General features: G+C 38.0%; 1 non-coding gene across 1 annotated transcript; it reads left to right on the top strand.

The window, feature by feature from the left end:
* Positions 1 to 2,031: 2,031 nt before the first annotated feature.
* On the top strand, positions 2,032 to 2,137 carry LOC145577307 (small nucleolar RNA R71). The gene has a single exon (XR_014098753.1). It is a non-coding gene; the product is annotated as a small nucleolar RNA R71 (small nucleolar RNA).
* The last annotated feature ends 22,050 nt before the right edge of the window (positions 2,138 to 24,187 follow it).

The raw sequence follows: 24,187 nt of genomic DNA, 5'->3' as shown, positions 1-24,187 counted from the left end.
TGCTTAGCATGTCTTATGTTTCAATCAACCATTGACATCTTGGAACGTGCATACAATTGTCTATTTAGAAAGGTTTGCATTCACTAGTACTTGTCCTTATCTCTTGTCCATATATGAACTTGTGTTTTGCTCTTTCTTTTCATGTTTCTTTTCCTTTTGTTGCCTTGCCTTGGTATAGTCAAGAGTTGTGGGTTAAGCTCTTAGGAAACCCTCACGAGACCTCACTCGTCCTCATAGGCAACTTTGCGGTTTTAAGGGCTTGTTGTAGCTAAAAACAACCGTGATTCCTACGTTAGTGAGTTAGTGTACATTCTTTCTCCTTGTTTCTATTTTGTTTCTTTTGCTTCCAATAATTTCGTCTTGTTCTCTTTTGCTCTAGCTTTGCTCGAAGACGAGCAAAGGTTTAGCTTGGGGGAATTTGATGAGTGACATTTTATGTCGCTCCTAGGATAGTGTTTATGCCTTGTTTTAGCTTGTCTTAGGGTGTTCTGCAGTTGTTTTGTTCAATTAATGCGTGCATACATGTCTCGATGTATTTTCAATGAAATCGCGTATATTGTTGAATGCTTGCCTTCATTACCTGTTTGCACCGTTCCGTATACCTTATTGCTTCCCTTGGTGTTTGTGCTTAGGTATTTGAAGTCTTGGATTGCAAAGAAGAAGCCAAGAAAGCATGAGAGAAGAATCGAAGAAAGCAAGGTGCAAGGGCGCGAATAATGTGCGGGCGCGCAGCCCAGTTAGAACCCGCGCAAAAATTGGCAAAATTACAGAATCGAGGCAAAAAGTTTTGCGCGGCCTGTGCGCGACATGTGCGCGGGCGCACACCCACACCGCGCGGGCGCGCATCCAGCGGCACGGGCGCGCACACCTAAGCACAAGTCGCGCAACCCACAAATGCGCGGGCGCACAGCTACATTGCGCAGGACGCTGAGAGGGAGCGCAGGCCGCCGCGCGGGCGCACAACTACCATGCGCGGGCGCACAGATCCTTGCGCGGGCGCACAGCGGGTCCTGTTCAGCGTTTTTGCGCGATTCTTTATATATTGTGAGGCTTGTTTTGTACGAAAAAGGAGAACTTCATTCCTTTAGATCTTTTTCCCTTGTTTTAGGAGAGATTCTCTCTCTAGGTTTAGCTTAGGATTAGAGTAGTTTAGAGAGAGAAAGTGAGGGTTTCACCATTGTTGAGCTTGGATTTTGAAGAAGAAGAATGATCATCTTGTTTGTAGACTTTCATCTTCAATCAATGAGAATCTCTAACTCTCTCTCCTCTATTTTTATTTGCTTTCTTTTGATTAATGTTTTTGTTGTTGGTATTGCTTGTTAATCATGTTGATTCTTGATTATTTGTTGATTAATCTTGTTGTTATCATGATTAGTGAGTAATTTTCCCATTAAGGGGATGGTTGTGGTGTAGTTGGATCTTAAGCATGTTCTAGGTTAGAATTGATTTTTTTGTGATTAAAGTCTTTATATGTTTGATATTCTTTAATCTTCTTGCAAGTGCACATTGTTGGTTGATTAAAGGTGAATCTTTGCTAACAAGGAACGGAAGTTGACTTAGCTAAGGTCCATTATTATCGATTGTTATTTAATAGTACCTCCTAGTATATGGTTCTAATGTGGAAACATAGAGGCTATGTTAGGAGAAGCCAATTGACCCCGAAAGGCGTCTAGATTGGATCCTTTATTTCGATATTTGAGCATGTTTAGTTCATAATTAATTCAATTTCTATGCCTTTGTTTATGTTCAAGTGAATGGTATTCCTAAACAATTTCCCTTAATGTTTTATTTCTTGTTTTAGCATATTTAGACTTTAGTTTACTTATCTCCTATTCCGGACTAGCTTAATTGTCGATAACATTTGGTTGTGTTTATCCGTTCTCTGTGGTTCGACCCCTATGCTTGCCTTATACTCGTATTAGGTTTGTTTAGGTTGTATAAATTGTATTTGATCTAGGGATAGACAATTGACGACGCGTTTATTCCCTTGTCAGGCCTCCATAGAAAATTTGAATAATTTGGTAAGTAGGAATTCCGTGGTGAGGACATTCTCTTTGATACTCTTTGTATCTCTCCCATGCTTCATAGAGGCTTTCACTAGGCTTTTACTTGAAACCTTGAATCAAAGCTCTAGCCTCCGTCGTTTTCTTTTATGGATAAAAACGGGATAGAAATTCCTTCGTCATTTCGTCCCATTTGGCTTGACCTCCTTGTCTAGCCATTCCAAGGCACGCCCTATGAGGGAAAAGGGAAAAAGCTTGAGGCGGATGAATTCTTGGGAAATCCCATTCACCTTGATAGTATTGCAATATTTTTTGAACTCCTTGAGATGATTTAACGGGCTTTCATGCTTGGCCCCACTAAATTGTCGCCTCTCTTTCAAAGTGATCATTGTTGGCCTTATTTCAAAATCATTCGCCGGTGTTGTAGGTGGAGCAATTCCACTCTCAAATCTATATGCACCGGGAGTCCCCAATTCTTTCAATGCCTACCTTGGATTTTCTCCCATTATTTCTTGTTCCTCTTGTTATGGTTCTTCTTCACTTGAAGTGCTAGGACTCAAAGATCGTCTAGCAACCCTTAACCTTGCAATAATTCTCTCAATTTCCGGATCAAATGGCACTAGAGAACGATCACGTGATCTATGCATACAATCTCAAAAGAATCGATTAGTAGCACGGCTACAAGTGTAGCCTAAAAGAAAAAACTTATTTTTTATTTTCAATTAAGGATGAAATAAACTCAACAACTATAACAAAGCACCAAAAACATCCCCCGGCAACGGTGCCATTTTTGACGTAGAGAAAAGTAGGTCATTTTCTACCCTTTCCTAGAACCAAAAAAAATATATAAACACTCAACCAACCAAATACAAGTATATGGTAAGTCAAGGGTCGAACCCAAAGGAATGAGTAGGTGCAAGCTATAACCTAGGTCAAGCTACTTCGAAGATTGTAGAAAGTTACGATTGGTAACTAAGGTATCGAGAAAGCTATATAAATTGTGAAATTCAATATACTAAACACTAGGGATATAGGTTTCACATGCAAGCTCAATGGTTATGCTAATTGATGGATCTCTCAATCAATTCAAACATTACAAAGGACAAACAATAGTGGCAACCAAAGGAATCCAAAACTTATCTCCTATAAGCCAAGCTAAGGTTCACTATGGATGGCTAACTTGAAAAATCACAATCAAATTCAATCAATTAAAGCAATTCTCAAATCAAGGGTTCATGTCATTGAAATTTGCAATGCAATCTAAATTAATCTTATAGGTTGATCACTCCTATTCTAATTAATCACATGCACAACTATGTCAACCAATTTAATTGCAACAATTCAATCAATCAAGGATCATCAACTAGCAAAAATTATCAATCAAGCATGCTTCCCCTTCTCCCTAGCAACTAATCTACTCACTAATCATGGTGAAATTGAAAAACTAAACAAATTCAATCACAAACAAATTCATTTCAAGTTTAATCAAGAGGAAATTCAATCATTCAACAATTTCTAAGGCAAAGATTAAAATTTAAATCAAACATTCAAGAATTAAAGGAAATTGCAATAAAAGTAAATTCAAAGGGAAGAAATCTCACAAACTTTCATTGATTTGAAGAAGAAATCCCAGATCCAGTTGAAATCAAAGATCAAATTCAAGTACAATCAAGTAATCCAAAGCTTTTCTCTCTACTTTCCCTCTCTTCTAATTCTGGAAAATAAGTGTCAAGTACAAAATATTTCGTCCCCCTAAAAAAAAGAAGTCAAAAGCTATAAATAAAACATCTAGTGAAGGGGATCGAGGCTCCTTGTTCGTGCGCACCACCCAGGACGCACGCGCAGCAGGGCCTACGCGCACGCACAGTGAGGCCTGCGCGCGCGCACCTTTGATGTGGTGCTCGTGGCTTGCCTCCTTTGCTAGCTCGATCGAACTCCGCGCTCCCAAACATCCCTATCATCGGTGCACTCGAGGCAATGCACGCGAGAAGGGCAACCCTTTTATTCTCTAAGCATTTAAACACTTCGAGCCAAAGAATTGCTTCCAAGGTCCTTGTGCTTGCGGAGGTAGCTTGAATTGCATGTTTAGATTCTCGAACTTAGCTCCATCAAATTCCTTGAATGTGCTCGAGCTCCCTCCTTGATAATTAAACCTCGGGAAACTCAATACTCCTACAAAAAAGTCAAAGAAACGAAAAAGCGAGAAAAATAACCGAGAAATGAATAAAATAAAAAGAAAACCATCAAAAGCACACAATTCTCTAAACTTACACACAAATACGCAAGACACGCGTTATTATGTAAAAACACGACATAAAAGACTAAAAACGAGCATAAAGCTACAAAGAAAACTGAGCCTAAGAGTGCCATAAATGACACTCATCACCCGTTATTATTAGCTCCTCCTTAAGCGAGAGTCAAGCTCAAGAGTTATGTGGTGTTTTAAGAATACACCAAGGTCCTTTGGGTTATGCAATTGATAACCTCAGAGGTATAAGCCTGGCCTCACCTAGCATTGAAAGGCAACGAAAGCTACACCCTCAAATGGGGGAGGTAGTTAAGAAGGAAATCACTAAGCTATTGGATGCGGGAATCATATTCCCCATCTCTAACTTTAGATGGGTTTCCCTGGTCCACGTTGTCCTAAAGATAGGAGGCATGACCGTTGTAGAGAATGAGAGAGGTGAGCTCATTCCTACAAGGACGGTCACGGGATGGCGAATGTGTCTAGACTATCAACGTCTAAACACATCCACCAAAAAGGATCATTTCCCCCTTCCCTTCATTGATCAAATGCTTAAAAGACTAACAAGGCACAAGTATTATTGTTCTCTTGACAGATATTCAGGGTTTTTCTAAATTCCTATTCACCCGGATGACCAAGAGAACACCACTTTTACATGTCCATATGGAACTTTTGCCTATAGGAGAATCCCATTTGAGATTTGCAACGCCCCCGCTACTTTTCAACGATGTATGATAAGCATATTTGGAGATATGTTGGAAGAGGAAATGGAGGTGCTCATGGATGAATTTTCGATAGGTGGTCATTTTAAGCTTGCCTTAAGAATCTTGATAACTATTTTACTCGATGTGAGAAGGTGAATTTGGTTTGGAATTGGGAGAAATGTCATTTCTTGGTTGAGGAGGGCATTGTCCTTAGTCACAAGCTCTCCCACAAAGGCATAGAGGTGGACAGGGCGAAGATTGAAGTGATTAAAAAGCTTCCACCTCCGGTTAATGTGAAAGGAGTGAGCTCTTTCTTAGAGTATGCCGGGTTCTAGAGATTCATTAAGGATTTCTCTTTTATTGCAAAACCTTTTAATGATCTTCTTCAAAAATGCTTTGATCTCTACTCCCATTGTCCAAGCCCCGAGATGGGATTTACCTCTCGAGTTGATGTGCGATGCTAGTGACACAACCATTGGGGGAGTGCTAGGTCAAAGGGTTGATAAGAAGCTCCATGTCATCTAATACATGTCAAAAACCCTTCATGCAGCTCAAAGGAATTACACAACAACAGAAAATGAATTTTTGGTAATTGTGCATGCTTTTGAAAAGTTCTGTTGTTACTTGTTTGGTTCTAAGACCATTGTCTTAACGGATTATGTGGCTCTTAAATACCTTTTTTCCGAAAAGAAATCCAAGCCTAAGTCGATCCGTTGGGTGCTCGAACTTCAAACTTTTGATATAGAGATTAGAGATAAGAAAGGATCGGAAAATATTATGGCGGACCATCTTTCTCGCTTTGAAGATTCCCAAATTTATGATTATGGTTCTCCAATTGAGGATAGAATGCTTAATGACTTCTTATATGACATTGATGTGAAGGGGCTCTTATGGTTTGTCGATTTGGCCAATTTCCTTGCATGTGGGGAGTTTCAACCTTCATTCTCCAAGAATCAAAGAAAAAGCTCAATAGAGAGGCTAGGCACTATTTGTTGGATGATCCCATCTTATACAAACGAGGGGTTTATGGATTGCTAAGGCGTTGTGTTCCAAATGAGGAGGTGCCAAACGTTTTGAAGATGTGCCACTCGAATCCTAGTGATGGTCATATGGGTGTTTCTAAAACTGCTACTAAGATTCTTCAAAGTGATTTATGGTGGCCTCATTGATGAGCATCGTTTATGGCGCTCAAAAGAATAAAATTTAGGTTCATTTTCTTTATTTTCTTTCATCATTTCCATGTAATTCTCTTAGTTTTATTTGATTTTCCATTTTTATAATTCACTTTAGTTCTCGATTGGTTTTTACGAGTTTTTCATATTTTTAGTTGATAATTCATAATTTTAGTTTTAGTTTTACCTTACTACGCTTTCTCTCTTTGTTTTATTTGTGTTTTGTAGGTGAATAATCAAGTCAATTTGCTCATTTTGGGACTGCCTTGTTCGCGGGCATCATCTCGAGTGCACTGATAATGGAGATGCTCGGGAGCGGAGTTTGATCAAGTAAACGAAGGAGCCAAAGCCTAGTGCATCGCACAGGGGTGCGCGCGCGCGCCATAGGGTGCGTGCGCGCAGACCCACCTGTGCGCGCGCGCGGCTGGGGTGTGCGTGCGCACGGCCTGTGCGGCCCCCTTCGCTCGATTTTTCTTATTTATAGCTTTTGACTTTCTTTTTGAGGACGACTTAACTTTGTACTAGAGAGAGAATTTTTCCAGAAATAGTAGAGAGAGACAGTAGAGAGAGAAGCTTAAGATTTACTTATTTGTACTTGAATTTGATCTTAGATTTCAATTTGATCTTGAAATTCCTTCTTTAATTCAATGAATGTTTGTAAGATTCCTTTCCCTTAATTTACTTTTAATGCAATTCCTTCTAGTTTCTTGGATTTTGATTAAGATTACATTCCTTGTTAGAATTTGTTGATTGATTGATTTTCTTTTGATTAAGCTTTAAATGAATATGAATTTGATTGAATTTCTTTTGTTTCTTAATTTCACCATGTTTAGTGAGTAGGTTAGTTGCTAGGGAGAAGGGGAAGCATGCTTGATTGATGATTTTTGTTAGTTGATGATGCTAAATTGATTTGAATGGTGCAATTAAATTGGTTGACATAGTTGTGCATGTGATTAATTATACTAGGAGTGATCAACCTATAAGATTAATCTAGATTGCATTGAAAATTTCAATGACATGAACCCTTGATTTGAGAATTGCTTTAATTGATTGAATTTGATTGTGATTTTCCTACGAAGCCATTCATAGTGAACCCTAGCTTGGCTTGTAGGAGATAGCCCTTGAATTCCTTTGATTGCAACTATTGTTTGTCCTTTGCAATGTTTGAATTGATTGAGTGATCCTTCAATTAGCATAATCATTGAGCTTGCATGTGGATGCTATATCCCTAGTGTTTAATATATTGAATTTCTCGATTTATCTAGTTTTCTCGATACCTTAATTACCAACCACATCTTCCCGCAATCTTCAAAGTAGCTTAACCTAGGTTATAGCTTGCACCTACTCATTCCCTTGGGTTCGACCCTTGACTTACCATATACTCTTATTAGGTTGGTCGAGTGTTTATAAATTTTCTTTGGCTCTAGGAAAGGGTAGAGAACGACCTACATTTTCCTCGTGTCACTCATCTCATCAAGGATATATGGGGCTTTGTCAAGTCATGTGATCGATGTCAACGAATCGGAAACATTTCAAAGCGAAATGAGATGCCTCAACAACCTATCCTTAAGTTAGAAGTATTTGATGTGTGGGGAATTGATTTCATGGGACTGTTTCCTTCTTCTTTTGGGAACCAACACATTCTTTTGGCGGTGGATTATGTGTCGAAATGGGTTGAGGTCGTTGCCTCCCCAACAAATGACCACAAGGTGGTGACGAAATTGTTCAAAAAAATCATTTTCCTAAGATTCGATGTTCCCAAGGCGGTGATAAGTGATAATGGCACGCATTTTGCGCACAATTCCTTTCAAAAGATGTTGAAAAAGCATGGAGTTCATCAACGTTTTGGCCTTCCTTATCATCCTCAAACTAGAGGACAAGTTGAGGTGTACAATCGTCAAATCAAGTTAATTCTTGAGAAGGCGGTTGCTAGAAATAGGAAAGATTGGGCAGACAAGCTTGATGATGCGTTGTGGACATATTGAATGGCTTTTAAGACTCTTATCGGCACCACTCCATACAGGGCCGTTTTTGAGATTTCGAAGGCCCTAGGGCGAAATAATATATTGGGGCCCTATATGTATTCTTCACCGGTTTTTTAATAATTGTACCACTTTCTCCAAAATCTCATATATTCAGTTAAAGTGTTGCAATAGAATAGAACGAAATTATACTCCGTATAAAAAAATGTACATAAATTTTTAATATTAGGAGAAATTCTTTTCGTTACTATGAATTAATAGTCTATAGAGTGTTTTTATAATTTAAAAACTTTTGCGACAAATGAAATTGATCACTTGTTTGCATAACTTTAAAACTTTGCAGTTTTGCTTTTTTAACAAAATTTAGGGTTGCAATTATACATAAAATAGTAGGCTAATTGATAAATATCGTTCTAAAAGTAAACGTATGGATAACAACATATAGAGTATGTTGTATTTTGTATCTAATTTCATTGGGTATTTGGGGGAATTATAATTTTTTTTACAATAAAAGGAAAAAAAAATAGTGTGTCCTAATTTATTCAAAAAAAAAATTAAATAAAATAAATAATGTTTCTTGATGAAGATAATAATGATCAAATAAGAAGAGGTCATTTAATAAGCAAAAATAAAGCTTTGGGTTTCGAACTCACGATCTTATGAGAAATAAAGGAACTATATCTAAGCCATCAAGCCACTAGGCAGTACTACCATCATATTTGCACAAATAATTTATATAACTAATAAAACAAACTAAAGAGATGAATAAATTGGGGCCCTTTTTGGCCGTGGGCCCTGGGCAGGCGCCCCGGCTGCCCTTGGTTAGATGCTGGCCTGACTCTATATCGTCTTGTCTATGGCAAATCATGCCATCTTCCCGTGGAACTTGAGCACTGTGCTCTTTGGTCGATCAAGAAAATCAATTTTGATTTAGCAAGTACGGAAGAGAAAGGTGGTTACATCTTAATGAGTTAGAAGAGCTTACGCTTGATGCATATGATTGTGCTAGCACTTACAAGGCGCGTTCTAAGGAAACTCATGACAAGCTTATCGAGAAAAACGAGTTTTGTGTTGGTGACAAGGCCTCCTCTATACTTTCAAGATGAAGTTATTCCCCGGAAGACTCATATCTAAATGGAGTGGTCCTTTCTTTGTGCAAGGTGTTTTATCTAATGGTGTTGTGAATATTTGTTCGTTAGATTCATCTTCTTCTTTCAAAGTTAATGGTCATCGGCTCAAGAAGTATTTCGATGGTGTTTTTGTCGGCCTTATTCACAAAATGACTCTTTATGATCCACCTTTATAAAGGGTGGAGAACGTCAAGCTAATGACGTTAAATAAGCGCTTCTCAGGAGGCAACCCAACCTTCTAACCTTCTTTCCATTTTTCTTTGATTTTATCTTTCTTCATGATGTTTATGGACTAACCAACTTTCTTTGTTTGTTGTGATTTTAGGTAGTTTTAATATGATGGAAGTTAGTTTGCCAACAATCTTGGTATCAAATTTTGTAGATGATGTGTTTTATTGCTTATTGGAAGTTTTAAGTAAGAATTGAGTCTTGGTGGGTGCAATATGGTGGGTTCATGAAATATGGATGTTGAACCCAAAGTCAAGGGGGTTTAGAAACTGCTTATGTTCGTGTTTATCATCATCATAGGTGTTGCGCGGACGGAAAGGCTCAGAAGCATGAGTAACCTCAAGTTGCGCGGCCGGGCGTGAGGCTTGCGCGGGCACGCTGGTCTGCTGCGTGCTCCCTTAAACGCACCTCCTCTCTTTTCTCTCTCATTATTCATCCATTTTGTTTTATTTTTCATTGTAGTACTTAAGCAATTTCCCTATTTTTACTCCTATATTTCATTAAAAGATCATCATTGTTCATTTTCCTTCCTTGATAATCACTTCAAATCCCCAATTTTATGCTTTTCAATTGATTTTCTCTCTATCAGAGTTAGGAATTCGGGTATTATTGATTGGGTTTTTAAATCATGCAAGTTTGGGATTGATAGCTAGTAGTTGTGCTTTTTACTCCATTTCATTTCAATTTGCCACTTATTCAAGGTATGAATTTTCTATTTCACTTGATTTTTATGATAAATTTCTCACTTTGTATTGTCTTGTTGGATTTGAATGTCGTGGTTTATTCTCTAATGGTGTCTCAACTTTGCCTATCTCATGAACCGAAATTTTGTATTAATGATGATTATTGATGTATATATGAACTTATATTGCTATGGTTTTGCTTGATTGAACTACAATTTTGTTACCACCATTGTTGGTCATATTCCTTGAAATGGTCATAGATGCCAGTAAGAATGTTGTTGCTCACTCTTTATTCTTAATGGTTTATGAATCCTTGCTTATATTGTAGATTGAATGTGCTTCCATACTAGTTGTGTGTCAACTCACTCATTCTATTTTCAATGTTGGTTGTAGATTCATTTACTTTTGTTATGCAACTTGTTGTGAGTACCATATCTTTCATGCTTTTGAACTATTGCTTTGGCTTGTTTGTGTTGTAGATGGCACCGCTCCGCATCCTAAAAGAGCTCGCGGCTCTAGTTCTCAAGAGGTTGTGCCACCTCCTCCAAATGTGAGCGAAACTTATGACATATAGTTTTCCAAGCATGAAACATTGGGAGAACTTCATCCGTCTCTCCTCCCGGAAGATCCTCTCAACAAGATTATATGATCGATCAACAATAACAACGTTAGGGATCGATGATGATGTAAGACGGTTGTTTCGGAACTTGAGATTGGAGGATATCATAGGCCTAAATGCTCTAACATATGCCCGTCTTACATTTGAGTTCTTTTCTTCTCTCGAGGTGCATGAGGAGAAAGAAGGTGGTGAGCGTGTTCGTACCTTAAAATTTCAAATGTTTAATAATGACCACTCTATCCCGCTTTTTTTACCTCAATGAGATATTCAAATTTCCCTCACCTTTGGAAGAAACCGAGTACATCTACCTGCCCTTTAAGGAACTACAAAATAATCATGGGTATAACGAGGGTCGTTGGTGGAGGCAAATATCGGCGGAAGAGACTTATCAACCTCAGTATTCTAAAGCGGCTTCAATCATTCATTTGGCTTTGAGGTATTTCAATAGGTTACTTACCTATGCTTTCTTCTCGAAGGAATCCCTCGGTGTCATCTCTAGGGAGGACTTAAGTTGGTTATGGTTGGCAGATCAACCATTTGGGGATGACGAGGTTATCGACTATGGAATTCAATTGCTTGATCAATTTATCGATATTCGTGACGGTGTCTTTCTTTCCGGGAGCATCCAATTAGGAAGATTGATCACCATCATTGCTCATTCTTTCAACAAGAAGTATGAGAAGATGATCTTGTCTCTTGAGCCCATCTGAGACCGCTGAGAGAATTCTCCGTCCTATCTCCTCAACACTTATTCTTTGATCAACAAAAAATTCTTAGAGCGGACTACTAAAGTGGATTTGTATATTTGGAAAGTTTCAAGGACAACGATTGGTCCCCGATCCCTCATCTGGAGGCCACCGCTCGATACTTAGACACCCCTCTCCCTTGGAGGCCCAACAAGTGGCTTATCAACCCATCTCTCATGAGGACTCCTCCGCCCAACATTCACATCAACCCACTTGCTCCTGTTCGTACTCCCTCTCATGATTTGCCCCCGGTATCTCGGGGAATTAATCCTATGATCTCTTGTTCTTCTTCTTCTACTTATCAATGTGATTTTCCTAGTTTGCATGCAAAAATTCATTCCATTGCCAATGTGTTGAATGCTTCCCCTTTGGGAAACGACTTTATGTTTGGTTATGACTATCATGTTAGGCAAATTTATTACTTGCATGTAAGGAGAGGAGAGATTGAGCCATATTTGAACCACCCCTACCTCCCGGTCCAACAAGGACCCGTACCTAAATGGGTCCCTTACGATCCAGACAAAGGGCCATCTTTGTGCTATCTTTATTGGGAGGGACCCCATGTGCCCCGCAATGCAATTAGAGGGATCACCCCGACCTCCTATGACTATAACAGGCCTGGGGGTTATGACTTCAATTATGATTCGGCTAACCCTAACCCCTTCTCTAATCATGAAACCTTTGATCGTTGGGGGCTATCGGCTGAGCTGACACTTGATGATTGATCTTACTATTTGGCTATGGATAAGCCTCGAAGGGAGAGTAGGTTGAGAGGTAAAGGGCCGATGGTGGTGGATAATGTTGTTAGCCAAGCCTTTTCTGAGGTCGATAAGGGGAGTACCCATTCTTCCCCTTTCCATAGCGCCGAGTGATACTATATTAGCTACCCTCCCTTATGTGCTTGCTTTGCATTGATGTTGTTCTTTTTCCTGCTTGTTGCTACGATTTTAGCTTGGGGGATAGCTAATTTTAGGCTTGGGGGAGTATTTTTATGATTTGATATGTTTCTTTGGTCTCCCCTTTGCTTCTATGTTTCACTGCGGTTTTGTCTTTTAGTTTCTATCTCATTTCTGATGATGATTTCTAACAATGATGTTACAATATTGGTCTGTTGTTGATTGTTGTTTTCCTACTGATTGATTGATTTTCTGGTTTTAATGAGCTTTTTCTCTGCCTTTGAATCTGTTTCTCTGATTCTTTGATCATTTCTGTCTCAGCATAATTATGTCCTGCTTTCGCGTGGAAGTTACTGAAAATTTTTCTTTGTATATAGTATTTTTATTATCACTTGGCGTATTACTCTTGCTTTTGCTTTTTGAGCATCGTGAAGGTTTATGCTTTTTCTTGTTTCTCTACATTAGCATTGCTTGGAGTACCCGGTGAGATCTTTCTATTTCTTCTCTTCCCTTTTTCTTTCTTGTTTGCTTAGATTAGGATTAGTCTAGGAAGATTTGATTGTTCGAGGATTCTTGCTTTTTAACACCATAGAGTGTTTGGGGTCATTGGCGATGCTGCTGAATGACCGCTTGTATGTCGATTGAGTTTTACATGTCTTGCATGCATTTTCTCGCCTTTCCTTATCTTATCCATTCCTTTTATTTCTCTTATTTTCCTTTATGCTTTCTATTATCTAACCAAAAAATGAAAAAAAAAACAAATAGATTTGAAGGCTTTTTTTCTTTTCATTAGTTATTTTGCCTTTAAATTTGGACATAATACCATTTATGCTTTTGCTTTTGAATGAATAATTTCCTATGTCGTATCGGTGTGCATGTTTTAAGAGTATCTTTGGTTGATTCTAGGATAGGGTATGCTAAGGTAGCGGCTTAGACCTTTTGGGACCTTGTAACCGGATTCTATTTGTTTGTAGTAAGAAGGAGTTGCTCCCTTTAGTGGATTTGAAGCTAATAGTGAGTTTTTGCTACGATCGTGTAAGATTTTTATTCTTCTTGATTTCAACAATTCTTGATTGAGTGGCACATGGATCATTCACTATTGCTTGCCTTATCTAGAATTTGACTCTTATCTCCCGAGATCTCGACCAAGCCATTTAGGAAGGACAAAAGGCATCTTTTCGGGGTTGTGATTTTTACTTTTCTAGGATATTTTTATTTTCTTTTTTTTTTAGCTTATATTTTCCTTCTTGCTAACCATTTGGGCTATATATATACCTTTATTTTCAAGCCATACCTTTAGCTATTGAGCCTTTTGTTTCATTCTTGTTCCCATCTTCGGTTCTTGTGAAGCATTTGGTCTATATTGTTAGAGTATTTGGTGGATGAGATTGATTGTTTGGTTCTTATAATGTGAGCAAGCTTGTGTTGTAAATATCTTGTGAATTAAAGGCAATTACCAAGTTGAAAAAGTCGTCCATAGTTAACAGAGTCGAGGACATTGCAATAAAGTGAAAAATTTTAAAAATGAAAAAAATGAGAAAAAGCAAAGCTCTTTCAAAATGCTTTGGCAAAAGTGAAAATTTGTGAAAATACAAAATTACAAAAATATTTTGATATAAGTGTTTTTGTTCCTATTTTACGCATTGAGGACAATGCTTCATTTTAGCTTGGGAGGAAGCGTTTTTACGCTTTTTGTATATATGATTGGGATTTTGGATTTGAATAAGCTTGGGGGTGTTGGTATTTTGGTTTGGTTATTACTTGGATTTGGTGTTGAGATTTGGCCAATCTTTGCATCACAATTTAGGTATACTACCAAATTCCAAATTTTACCCTATCTTCACCCTTTTCTCCCTTACATTACAACCCTTTTCAAGACCTTTTGATCTTTTTGGTTTAGTAACAAGTCGGTGGAGGGAGATGTGAGTCAAGCCTATGGAGCGGTGTGCATAGTCAAGATGTCGAGTAACCCTAAAATCTCTTCTTTTCCGGTTCCTTCAAGGAATCATTGAGATGCTCACTAGAGGTGGATTTGAAACTAGTTAGGAGAACGTGGTATGATTGTTGGGGATGAAGGTGAATTGTGTCTCATTAGTTGTCTATGCTTAGCATATCTTATATTTCAATCAACCTTGGATATCTTGGAACGTGCATACCTGTAGGGAATATTTCAAGCATTACCCCAAACTTGAACCCCACCGTGATCTTACACTTAAGCATGGTGGCGTCCAAAGGGAAGGAAGCTAGAGAAAAAGAGTCGCCAACAAGTTTTAGGAACTTGTAAACTGTTCACAAGGTGAAGATTGCACCCCTTAACGATTCAGGAGATCGTCAACTCCAAAAGGTCTTGAACAAAATAGGGTTCGGGGATGAAGGTACAAATCAAACCTAAAAGAGATTGAACCTACCCTAAATAGGCCTCTACTTTATTCTTCTCGTATTCATGTGTGCTTTCTGACTAGCATGCAATCAATAGGTTAACCCTAAACCTGTTTATCTATGTTGGTTGAACTTAATGCACAAGCAAAACTATTATTGGCGATCACTTGAATTATAATCATATTAGCCTAAACAAGATTATTAATTATCTTATTAAGTGTGATTACAAGTACAAATTCCCTTTAGGCATGCATAAAAGGCGTGATCAAGCAATAACAATAAATAAGCGTCAAGCAACATAATAATCATAATAATAATCATTACAATTATAATCATGTTAATAATAAAGCTTAAATATAAAAGCAAGATCCTAGGCATGATACTAACAAGATTAAAAACAAATCCTAGCATATCACTAAGCAATAAAGATCAAAGCTTTAGCCCTAACATGATACTAACATGCTATTAGGAAAGAAAATAGGAAGCACCCTAGAAATCATAATTGATATAAGCAAATCACCCAAAATATCATACTAAGGAAAGCATCCTAACATGATACTAGGAACCAAAATAACAATCTAAGCATGATTTCTATATCATAATATCAATTAAACAATTAAAGTACTTACTTGGATGCCTCGTATCTCTTTCTGATAACAAAATACACGCGTTAGTAACTTCAAGAAAAATATAAAATCAAACAATCAAATCAAATAATTGAAATAGAGATTAGGGACCAAACCCTCAAAAATTATAACCTTTCACGTCTAGGGCAAAGGCAAATTCGAACTCGGCTAGGTGTATCTAGTGCTAATGTATGAGGAATTGTGTTTGTAAAAGGCTAGGCTAGAAAGAGAGAGAGAATATTAAGAATTTCTTGATGAGAGTTGATTGTAGATAATTGAATGATTTTAGATTTTGAAAACGGAGGTTTAGGACCCTATTGATAAGAAAACAGTCCGGAAATAAGTAGAATTTGATAAGGAATAAAACTCCACTCTGTCGCTGCAAAACCGACCTTGTCGTGTGGCGACAAAGCCTTTCGCGTGGCGACAGACTGGATTTCTACGCGCTTTCAAACATGGAGTCCACATATGAATCCAAATCGATTTGTAAAGTCCGTATGAAAACTGAAATCGTATCTTTCATAAAATAATATTTTATTCCAAATAAAACTTTATCAAAATATAATTATTAATTCTAATTCTATTAGGATCAAAGAGAACCCTCTAGAGAATTCTAGAAGACAATAATTAATTTTAATAACTTTAGAGATAATAATTAACATTGGGCCCTGCCCTAGATCATTGGGCCTCATGTAAAGATCAAACCGGGCCCAGTTTAGTATTTTGGCCATAACTTCCTCATTATTCATCGGAATTGGGCTTATAATATATCGTTGGAAAGCTCTTTTCAAGCCCCATCTAACTACACTATTATTGGGCCCTTGTCGATGACCAAACTAAACTAGATTGTCTATTTTCATAAAATAGAGTTGTTTTCGAAAATAGAAAGAAAGAATTTTAATAAAAACCAACCGCAACACTTGACTTTTCACACTTTCACCTCATTCGATAATCATTCGACGCAAAAGGTATTCATCACTGGGTTTGGTTTTGGGGAGACACAGTTGGGTGTCTATTGAAGCCCCCACTTTGACTGAGTTTGGAGAAACGCATGTTTCGAAAACGAAAGTCAAAGTAGCAATAGGGACAGAGAATGATTCAGAACGTTCTGCGATCCTAAATCATTCTTGTAACGACGATACCTGCAAACTAGCGTTAGTTAAACAGATAAGAGAGTTAAGAAACACGTATCTTGCACCGTCGAGCACACGTCTCTGATGTTATTATTTGTTGAAGACGACTCTGCTTGTAGTCATTCTCCGCCGCTTGTTACCATCTTCCACATCCTAGGGAACACGATCGAAGATAACTCTGCTCGTAGCCATCTTCAGTTTTTTGTGACCATCTTCCACATCCTAGGGAACGTCGTCTATCATTGCTGCTACATCTCGAGCTTTTTTCTTGAATCATAGTGACAACCTTCCCAATCATAGCAAAAGCCGTCGAAGACCGCCTCATAACGAACCGCTCTTCTCAAATCTTGGTAACAACCTCCACAATCTTAGCGAATATTGTTGAAGACCGCCCATCTCGTGCTATCTTCTCAAATCTTGGTGACAACCTCCACAATCTTAGCGAACGCTGTAGAAGACCGCCCATCTCGTGTTACCTTCTCAAATCTTGGTGACAACCTCCACAATCTTAGCGAACGCTGTCGAAGATCGCCCATCTCGTGCTATCTTCTCAAATATTGGTGACAACCTCCACAATCTTAGCGAACGCTGTAGAAGACCGCCCATCTCGTGCTATCTTCTCAAATATTGGTGACAACCTCCACAATCTTAGCGAACGCTGTCGAAGACCGCCCATCTCGTGTTATCTTCTCAAATCTTGGTGACAACCTCCACAATCTTAGCGAACGCTGTCGAAGACCGCCCATCTCGTGCTATCTTCTCAAATCTTTTATAAATTAAAGCTCCTCATCTATAATTTACTAATCTATGTAACTCCTCTCATCTAGGAAGAATCTCATGTGTCATATTCGCGGTTTTTTCGAAAAAATCCGGGAATGTTCTTGCTTGCTGGGATGCTCCTGCATTTATATTTGACTATAGGACTTTGCTTATCTTTCTTTAGGGTTGACCTAAGACTTAGTGTTGTTTGACTCATTGACTTGACACGACTCAAGGTATAAACTTGACTCGCTGTGATTGACTCGAGGTTGACTCGACTCGAAGTGAAATGTCACATGTGACTCAGGACCCGTGTGTGCATAGTGTTGACTTATGAAGCTTGATATGTTCATGACTCAAAATGCAGAAAAATGAAAAATGCATAGTGTTGACTTGTGGAGGGTACCGACTTTCTCCCGAAAAAGAAAGACGCAAAAAAGGAAGAAGTTTTTGATGGTGCATGTTAAATGAGCTTAGTCAAACGTTGTTTGATATTATCTCTCAAGGTGCAAGGATTAACTCATCCTAGGCTATCTCAATTGTTGACTCAATGATGAAAGTATTTGGGTAACTTAGGCACGGAGGCTAAGTACTTCATACTTTGACATGACAGGGCATGCTTCAGCGTTGTGTTAAGATTTCATGACAGGGCATGCTTCAGCGTTGTGTTAAGATTTCATGACAAAGGGTTCCTAAAGGGAAAGACTATTTTGTCATGTATCTGTGTAGTGTGTGAAAGTGACACTAAAGTTAGGCCGCAAGGGCTAAGTGCAATGGTGGTGACTCTTAGGCTGGGTAAGCTAGTAATGCAAGGATCAAGCCCCCAATTCTAGTTCTAAATGAATAGGGATGAGCATTGGAGATCCTTTGACATGATCAATGTAAATATGAATGAATGTTTATTATGGCCGCACCCCAATGTGAGGTTGCCTACGTATCCGTTAGGAATCAGGCCGAACGTAGCTCTAGCCGAACCTTGCACAAGTGTGTGTATACCTCAAAGAGGTCTTTTAAGGGTTGTAACGTGGTTAGGCTAAAGGTTGAAGAAGAAAGGGATAAAGGCTCAAGACCCTACATAAGCCCCCCAAGGTGTGCAACCATGCTTTTGAATCTTTGTATTACTATGCTTTAGGTTTCTCCCTTTTGAACTCTTTATATTTTACTCTCTCTTTTTTGCTTTATCATTTTTCAAATTCAAATCTCTTTTTTATGAGCGTGGGCAATCCTGATCATGCGGTCTATCACTCACTTGGCATTCATATTTCTCAAGCAAGGTACCGAGCACTCGATAAGAAACACAATCTGAGACGTGTTCATATCAAAGACATTTTCATATCAAATACATTAGAACACTTGCCTTTTTGTACACTTTTATCATTTTTGCTTTTTGAATTTTTGAGTTTTATGTAAAATCACTCAAGCTTTCGTTCTTTGAAAATTGCATAAGTTGCACACCATCCCATCCCAAGGTTAGGTAGATATGGGTTGAAAAATGACAGGTCTATCGTAGACGAGGCTCAAAGTGGTTTATCAAAAAAAGATTGCATATTTGAAGGGTAATAGGTGATATGATGTGGATACAAGGGGTGCCTCAAATCATTAGTATACCTAGTGCTTAGTTCGACTTTTTTTTTTTTTTTTTTTTTTTTATGAATGCAATGCAATGTAATGATCACATGAAAGGAAACAAACGCTCATTTTTTTAAAGGGAGAAAAGAAACGTACAAAATAAAAAATCTAAGGAAGAAGGTGCCTATTACTAGACTTATTGGGGAAAGGGAAAATGAAAAAGAAATAGAAAAAGAGGTCATGAAATCTTGTCGTTGAAGCTCGCCTCTTGTCTTGTATTGTTTGCTTTATCATCACTCGCTCTTCTTGCTGGCTGGAGGTATGGGAAGCTTGTTATTATCAATCAAGTATTGGATGGCCTCTTTTAGCTTCCAATAGCTCTCAGTAGTATGACCCCTACCTTGATGGTACTTGCAATGTGAATCAGGGTTCCAACTAGGCAATCTTTTTTCGGGCGCGGGATCTTGAATAGGTCTAATGGGAGTAATGAGTCCCTTGGCATGGAGTCGGTCGAAAGCAGTATCATAGCTCATCCCAATGGGGGTGAAGTCTTTCCTTAGTTGGTTCTTAGATCCTTGGTTATCCATGGCTAAGACTTCACCGAGATAAAAGGTACTAACATTGTTACTAGAGTGGGCGTTTTCGGAAGAAGAAAGATTGTCGTTCTTCTTTCCTTTCCAGCCACTGTGGTTACTATTGTTAGCTGCGTTTTTTTTTTTGCGAGGTCATCTTCGATCTCGATGCCTATGTCATAGACGGCCTTGAAAGTATTCAAGTTGTGTTGATATTTTAAGTGCTTTGAATACTTTTCTTGTAAATTTTTGATGAACATCCTCACGGACTCTTTCTCATTAGGCACCTCAACCATCTTTGCAGAAGTTTCCCTCCACTTATTAAGGAAAGAAGTAAAGCCTTCATTCTCTTCTTGTCTCAGCATCTCAAGTTGTCCATAATCAATTTCGACTTGAATATTACATTTATATCTATCAATGAAAGCGTTTACAATAGCATCCCAAGTAGAGGTTTTCTCCTTATCAAGAGAAAAGTACCATTGCTGACAAACGGTTTCTAAAGATAAGGAAAACACAGAATGAAAATCTTTCTTGTCTATTCCCTTAATATTCATTACAGTTTCAAAGGCTCTTAAATGAAAATAAGGGTTATCCATTGCTTTGAATTTTGGGATGTCGTTGGCATTGAACTTCTACGGAAGAAGATCCTTGTCCACCGAGACCCCTTGTGAGCTAATGCCTTGCAATCTATAGTCATTGGACAATTTGTCCAAATTTTCCTGGATGAGCTCCATTTGTTGTTGTCTCACAGGGTCATTGATTTGGAGAGTCAGATTCTTCAACATTTCAGCAATGTTAGCCACTTGTCCCTTGAGTTCGTTGACTTCTTCCTAACTTGCCATTATCTTCTTAGCTTTCCTTTTTCGACCGATTGGCTTATCAAAAAGTTGAATTTGAATAAAGGTGTTGTCCTTGATTAATCGTCCTTCTCTCCTTGACCAAGTACTGTGCAAAGGGAAATTAAGGGATATTCGTTGTTAATTATTTGACTCAACTCTATTCAACATGCAATGGATGGAAGAAGATAGGAAGAATGAATATTTTGATATGGGAAAAGCATGTAGAGAATGGAAAGATAATGTAGATGGAGAGATATGAAAATAATTAGGAATAGAATGTACCCCCAACTCAAATGACGGAAAAAGCCGACTCATGCATGAACCTAAGACGTGGTCATGGTGACTATATAAAGTGTGTGCTAACACTCTAGAGTGTAGGTGACATGCTTTGACTCTTGTGTATGACCATGGGACTAAGTGTCTAGACTCAATGAAGGACTTAGACATGGCTAAAGCCATTAACAAATTGGTTAAACTGATTAGCAGAATATTTAATTAGACTAGTCGTGATGACTCGAGTAAGAAACTGGACTGTCGCCGGAACAACAGAACTGTCGCCACAATTTAAAGCTTGTCGCCGGGCGACAAGCAGTAAACTGCGGCGCCACAGCCTAAACTCCTGCGCCATTTCTGGAACATTAATCTGGGACTGTTTCCAGTAATTTTACTCTAAGGGGACATGCCTAAAGTCGTACTAAGTCAGATTAATTATTTCATTAGTCTTTAATTAGTCAAATTAATTAATTAATTCATTAATTAGACAAAGTCCTTTTTATTCATTAATTGGTTTATTTAGACTTAAACACAAGCCAAATAAACGGTTAGCACATATAAAGTATGCACAATCAAAGAATGCACAAATAGTCAAATAGTCACAACATGATGCAATGAGTTTGCAACCTAACCATGGCTCTAGTTCTCTAAAGTTCGGGATATGTGTTAGTCAAAGAGGGTCCATGGTAATGAGTCAGGATGCGCCGCGCGGAAGCCTTACCTTTGGAAGGGTTGTCGCGAGTGGATGGGACCCCGCAAGTTAAAAACTTGCTTCCATGGTTTGGTAGATTCACAAAATCGGATGTACCTGTCGTTGCCAGGAGCGTTCGATTGGGTAGTTGGAGCGTGAACCCCCAGAGGGTTATGTCCATATGTAGAACACATATGGGTTTCAGAAAAGTGAGAAAAACTCAATCAGGAAGTAGAATCGAGCCAACAGTGCTAGAAATGGTCAAAACAAGAAGGTGGAGTTCTGGCTCGATATTGGAAGAACTTGGCGCCAGACTACAGGGACTGTCGCCAAGCGACAGAAGCACTTTACAGGCGACAATCCTGTTTTCTAGGCGCTAGTTCCTACATGCCTCAGCAGGTATCTACGTTCTTAGAATTTTCCAGATTTCGCAGCTTTATTTCAATTCTAGTTGTGAAAGATATTTCTCAAGTTTCCTACGTGTAAGAATCTTATGTTTTTGACTCATTTTGGATGGTCTATCCAATGAGGACCTTTTTTTTATGCATATGACAATTATGCTAATTAAAATTACGCACATGAAATACTTAGAACTTTTCGAGTCTCATCCACTCATTTTAAATCATTGCCGAAATAAATTTCAGGAATTAAAATAGAAATGCTCCCCAGTGGAGTTGCCAAAAACTGTAGGGAATATTTCAAGCATTACCCCAAACTTGAACCTCACTGTGATCATACACTTAAGCATGGTGGCGTCCAAAGGGAAGGAAGCTAGAGCAAAAGAGTCGCCAACAAGTTTTAGGAACTTGTAAACTGTTCACAAGGTGAAGATTGCACCCCTTAACGATTCAGGAGATCGTCAACTCCAAAAGGTCTTGAACAAAATAGGGTTCGGGGATGAAGGTACAAATCAAACCTAAAAGAGATTGAACCTACCCTAAATAGGCCTCTACTTTATTCTTCTCGTATTCATGTGTGCTTTCTGAATAGCATGCAATCAATAGGTTAACCCTAAACCTGTTTATCTATGTTGGTTGAACTTAATGCACAAGCAAAACTATTATTGGCGATCACTTGAATTATAATCATATTAGCCTAAACAAGATTATTAATTATCTTATTAAGTGTGATTACAAGTACAAATTCCCTTTAGGCATGCATAAAAGGCGTGATCAAGCAATAACAATAAATAAGCGTCAAGCAACATAATAATCATAATAATAATCATTACAATTATAATCATGTTAATAATAAAGCTTAAATATAACAGCAAGATCCTAGGCATGATACTAACAAGATTAATAACAAATCCTAGCATATCATTAAACAATAAAGATCAAAGCTTTAGCCCTAACATGAAACTAACATGCTATTAGGAAAGAAAATAGGAAGCATCCTAGAAATCATAATTGATATAAGCAAATCACCCTAAATATCATACTAAGGAAAGCATCCTAACATACTAGGAACCAAAATAACAATCTAGGCATGATTTCTATATCATAATATCAATTTAACAATTAAAGTACTTACCTGGATGCCTCGTATCTCTTTCTGATAACAAAATACACGCGTTAGTAACTTCAAGGAAAATATAAAATCAAACAATCAAATCAAATAATTGAAATAGAGATTAGGGACCAAACCCTCAGAAATTATAACCTTTCACGTCTAGGGCGAAGGCAACTTCGAACTTGGCTAGGTGTATCTAGTGCTAATGTATGAGGAATTGTGTTTGTAAAAGGCTAGGCTAGAAAGAGAGAGAGAGTATCAAGAATTTCTTGATGAGAGTTGATTGTAGATAATTGAATGATTGTGGATGATTGAAAACGGAGGTTTACGACCCTATTTATAAGAAAACAGTCCGAAAATAAGTAGAATTTGATAAGGAATAAAACTCCACTCTATCGCTGCAAAACCGACCTTGTCGCCAGGCGACAGGGTCTGTCGCGTGGCGACAGGCCTGTCGTCTGGCGACAGACTGGATTTCTACGCGCTTTCAAACATGGAGTCCACATATGAATCCGAATCAATTTGTAAAGTCCGTATGAAACTGAAATCGTATCTTTCATAAATTAATATTTTATTCCAAATAAAACTTTATCAAAATATAATTATTAATTCTAATTCTATTAGGATCAAAGAGAACCCTCTAGAGAATTCTAGAAGAAAATAATTAATTTTAATAACTTTAGAGATAATAATTAACATTGGGCCCTGCCCTAGATCATTGGGCCTCATGTAAAGATCAAACCGGGCCCAGTTTAGTATTTTGGCCATAACTTCCTCATTATTCATCGGAATTGGGCTTATAATATATCGTTGGAAAGCTCTTTGCAAGCCCCATCTAACTACACTATTTTTGGACCCTTATTGTTGAGCAAACTAAATTGGATTGACTGTTTTCATAAAATAGAGTTGTTTTCGAAAACAGAAAGAAAGAATTTTAATAAAAACCACTCGCAACACTTGACTTTTCACACTTGCACCTCATTCGATAATCATTCGACGCAAAAGGTATTCATCACTGGGTTTGGTTTTGGGGAGACACATTTGGGCGTCTATAGTACCCTAATTGTATAGAAAGTTGTTTATTCACTTGCGTTTGATCATTTGTAAAAGTCCATTTTAAAAGCTATTTGTTTGAATTTTTCCTTTTTGATTTTACTTTCTTTTTCATGATTTGCCTCATTTTTACCTTCAAGAGTTATGGGTCAAACTCTTTTGATACCCTTACGACACCTCACTCGTCCTCATTGGCGACTTTGGTGTTTAAAGGGCTTGTTGTATCTAAAAATAACCGTGATTCCTACGAAAGTGAGTTTTAGTGTACATTCTTATCTTTTTCTTCCCCTTTTCTTGTTTGAATAATTTTTCATCCTATTTCTTGAATAAATTTTTCATCCTATTTCTTGAATAAATTTTTCATCTTATTTCT

The sequence above is a fragment of the Chenopodium album genome, chromosome 13, assembly GCF_948465745.1.
Source record: "Chenopodium album chromosome 13, dcCheAlbu1.1, whole genome shotgun sequence".
NCBI classification, from domain to species: Eukaryota; Viridiplantae; Streptophyta; class Magnoliopsida; order Caryophyllales; family Amaranthaceae; genus Chenopodium; species Chenopodium album.
The sequence above is the reverse complement of the archived record's forward strand: the minus strand, read 5'-3'. Positions and strand labels throughout refer to the sequence as shown.